We start from the raw sequence: 4828 nt of genomic DNA on the forward strand, positions 1-4828 counted from the left end.
TAATCTTCGTTAAAAAGATCTTTGCCATCCAGCTTCCACTCCTCCAGAAAACGCTTCACATTTGATGTTTGTTTATATTTGAAGGAGATTAGTTTTGCTCGAACTGTGCTAAGAATGACATCTACAATCTGCTCAGGAGGTCTCAATTGGTTACTGTTGGAACCCGAAGGTTTATTCATGTAGGTTATTAATGTTTAGGGGTTGATCTTGTAATTATCTAGTTCTTTATGTTTTGGGTTAACTAATGTGGTTTGGGCTAGTTAGAGATGTCGCATGGGCCTAGGGAGTTCGGCCCTATATGTTTTGTATTTAAACAACCTTAATCACTTGATTAAGGGTTGTTGATTGTGGTTACAAGGTGGGGGCGACACAAGCATAGGAACCGAGTTCCTCTTGAATTCTTGTATCAGTCATTGGTAAACTTTGAATGCAAGTTTTCGATTAGTTTATTGCTTATCGTTTATATTTTGATCTTTATACTATTCTTGAATCAACTTGTGTTTGATTTCCGCGCTTTCACAAGTTAAGATTGATATCATTGAGAGATCCTCACGGGTTTTACAATTGGTATCAGAGCCATTGAAGCCATTCAAGGGCTCGGTTTTGATATCATTCGGATTCAAGAATTTTCATATGCTACTGATCCGTTTTTGTTGAGTGTTTTGCAGAAATATTCATCAACTGTTCTTGACAGAATCATCGAAAAAACACTGATTTTGGTTTGTTGATTTCAGTCTTTGGTGTTTGCTGAATTTTCGGGATATCGGTGGTCAACAGATTCAAAGATTACAATATCTTTGAATTTTGGAAATTGCTGAAAAGTCGGGATTGCGAGTAAACAGTTCTTATCACTTATTGTTTTGCAGGTTACGACTCGCAATCACTCAGTTGCGGCTCATCACGTTCCAGTTACGACTCGCAACCATTGCTGGTTTCGGTTCATCCTGCCTCAGTTACGACTCGCAACCAGAAGATTGGTCTCCACTCGCAATCAAAGACATTACGACTCGCAACCTTGGTTTCGGCTCATTCTGTTTTGTTACGACTTGCAACCATTCCAGTTACGACTCGCAACCACAGCAAACTTGACTCGCAACCTTTGCCATTACGACTCGTAATCACTGAAGTATTGACTCGCAACCCGTTTGTTTCGACTCGCAACGACATTGTGTTACGGACATTTGGACTGTTGACTTTGGACTTAATAAAATCAATTAATTAATTAACTGATTAATTAACCATGTCATCGAACAACAGTGAACTGTCTGCCCTAACTCAACAACAAGAACTGGACTCAAAGCTTGGAACTACAACACGTATTCCGAGATTAACTGATGCTAATGACTTTCCCGAGTGGAAGTGGCGCTTTGAACAGCATCTGAAGGTTAAAGATTACAAGCTATGGCGCAGTATCTTGAGAGGACCTAGGGAGATTATGATGGAAAGTCCTACAGAACCAGATGTCAAAATTAAAAAGCCTCGAGATAAATACACTGAAGATGATTTGCTCATTGTTGAAGAAGATGATCGTGCTCTTTCCTACTTAACTATGGGTTTAGGTCCTGATATTGCTATTGGCTTTCGCTCCTGCAAATCTGCCAAAGAATTGTGGGATTCTCTGATTGAAGTGTATGAAGGAAACGAAGACATGAAAGAGAGCCGAAGAAACTTGCTGCAACAAAACTTCAACAATTTCAACCATATTTATGGTGAAACAATAGATAATCAGATTCAGAGATTCGTGAAGCTAGTCACTCAAATGCAAATGGAAGAGATTCATACAACTAATGCATCCTCCAATCGACAACTTCTCAATGCACTGCCTAAGAGTTGGGATCATCATGTTGCAATGATCAAGAAGACAAAAGACTTAGCTAGATGTACTCTGTCTGAGATGATCTCTCACATCAAGGCATGCGAACTGGATGATAAGCAAAGAGAAACGAATTACAAGAACAGTATGCTAGCTGCCGGTTTCTCCATTGCTCCCGCCTCTTCCAACAACAACAACACAGCCTTACTGTCTCAAGGAGGTTTTCAGATGTTTCGCAATAATTCATCCGCTTCTCAAATTTCAGCAAAGGTGCACTCACCTGGATCCTCAAATCAAGTTGTTTCTTCAGCGTCTACTGTTACTTCTCCTTCAATTCAAAATGCTGGAAATGTCTCTACTGTCGCTCCTACTTCTGCCTTCGCTGCAAACAACGAAATGATAGCCTTCTTCGCCAGTCAATCAAAAGAAAAACTGGAAATAGCAGCTTCAGTGATCAACTGTTTGAATGCTTTCATTGCAGGAAAGCTTGATCCACCAAAGTGGAGTCCTAATGATCTGTCTCAGATTCATCCAGATGATGTTGAAGAAATGGATATCACTTGGCAGATGGCAATGGCTGCCTTCAGAGCTCAAAAGTTTGTGAGAAAAACAGGTAAAAACAGGTGGGGAAATGCATGGAATGGAGCTGCTAAAGTGCCCTTTAATCTTCGTTGTTTCAACTGTCATGAGGAAGGACACTATGCTCGTAACTGCCCAAAGCCACTTGTAAACAGAGATCAAGCTCCTGCAGAATTAGCACAACCAGCAACACCTGGTCAACCTGCAACTCCTAATCGAGAAAGGGCTCTTGTGACCACTACCAGTATAGCAGATGCTGCAACTTCTGGAAGTCCACAGCCGCAAGGATTAGCACAAGCACTGGTGGCACAGCCCAACATTCACTTTGATTGGTCTTCAGAAATTGAGCGTTTGAACATATCAGCTCCAGAGAATCAAACTGCTACATCCAACATTGCTTTCATGACCTCAAGCGAACATAGCTCTAAGCCAGAGGAAGAGACTGCAGCTGATGATTTTGCATTCATGACTCAAATCCTGTCAGCACCTGTCAAAGGTCTCACGAAAGAAGAGGTAATTTCTGTTTTCTGCACTCCTGAATGTAGGGAACGAGTTGAGTCTTATCGAATTCACAACGCTGAGCTAATCGAAGACTATAATGAAATTAAACGTAAAAATTTTACTTTAACGAAAAACGAAAAACTTTTCAAAGAGAAAATCGAAGCTCAGCGTAAGGACATCGTTCAACTCAAGGACGATGTCAGTGTAGCCGAAGCCCAACTCATGATAGTCAAAGAAAAATTGTGTGAGGTGACTAAAGAACTGGAGAATGTTAGGGATAAATACCAAATAAATCAATTAAACATTAAGAAATTCGATTCCTCCAGTAAATTAGTCAAAAATCTGTGCGATCAACAATTGGCATATTCCAAAAAGAAAGGGTCAGGTTTGGGCTATAATTAGACTCCTCCTCCGTACAATGATAATTACACTTATTTACCAATGACAGAGGAGGAGATGCTGAACGAAAGTAAAATGACATATGGTTCAAATAACTACAAATCGTCTGTTCATAACAAACACGTTGAGCCACAAAAGTCCTCACCATTGAATTTTGTTCCTAAAGGCACAATTGATCCTAACGTTTCCTTGTCATGTGCAGATGATAGCTCTGAAGTAAAATGTGGTGATGTTCATGGGAGTGAACCAGTCGTTATTTCAAATGTGTCTGAACCTTATTTTGAACATTATTCTGAACCTACTGAGTCTGACATTGCTTTTACTGATTCTTTGTTTGCGTCGTTTTCTGCTTTTGTTTCGTCTTGTGAGCCTGTTGTTTTGGGCAAAACTGATAATGTTTGTGTGGATGATTTGAACAATAAGTGTGGTGATGACTGTTTTTCTTCAAATGCTTGTGATACTAACATACCAAATGTTTCAGCTTGTGAAAATGTTACAGGTGAGGTCCCTCAGGATGCATTCAGTGAAACCACTGAAACGCCTTCTCAAGAAAATCAAGTGTATCCTGATTCTTCTTCTGAATCTGTCTCAGTGGGCGTCCCTAATGTTGAATCTAGTGGGACCCCATTGGAAACTATGTTAAACAATGAATCTGAATCTGTGTCACAAGATAAATACTCTGAGGAAATGCATATTGATGAAAATTTTTCAGGATCAGAAAAGAAACCTGAATCAGTTTTACATGATAAATGCATTGAGGAAGAGCATATTGTCGAGACTTCTTCTTGTTCGGGAAGTGAACCTGAATCAGCTTCAGATGATAAATGTGTTGATAAAACGCATTTGGATGAAAATCATACATGTTCAAATTCGGAATCAAGATTAAGTGAAAGTGAAAAGGATGTTGGTCAAAAAGAGAAATCATCAGAAGAAAATCTGTTAAAAGAAAAACCACAAGTCAAACATGTTCAGAAAACTAAAACGTTGAATCACACGAAATCAACCAAACAGAGTCAAAATGTCAAAAATATTCAAAATGTGAAACGTCAGACATGTTTTAACTGTGGCATTGCCGGTCACATTGCCAGAAATTGTGGTAAACTCCCAAGGACACCGAACAAGAAAACATCAGGGCGAAATCAGAAGGTCACGTCTAATCGATATCACTGTTCGGAGTCCATGAAGTCTGCAAGGACTAAGACGATGAAGAACAACGATTATCATAGGTCTAGACCTTCTGATCAGGATTGGAATGCAGCCAAACGCCATAATCAATATCAGAATAGACAAACAAATTTTTGGCGTAATCGAAGTAATTCTTTTGGTAACGTATTTGAAAGTTTTAATTCTAACTGGTCAAGACAGTTTTGGAAACCTAAAGTCAATGGCATGCAATCCAATCCAATGAAATCATATCATCAAAAGGTCGCCAACAAAAATGTTTCAAAATTTCTGAATAAAGATAACTTAGTTTGGCAGAGGGTAACGTATTTCGATGCTCAAGGAAAACCCAGATCCACTATGGGCTGGGTTCCT

The sequence above is a fragment of the Helianthus annuus genome, chromosome 17 (genome assembly GCF_002127325.2).
Source record: "Helianthus annuus cultivar XRQ/B chromosome 17, HanXRQr2.0-SUNRISE, whole genome shotgun sequence".
NCBI lineage: Eukaryota > Viridiplantae > Streptophyta > Magnoliopsida > Asterales > Asteraceae > Helianthus > Helianthus annuus.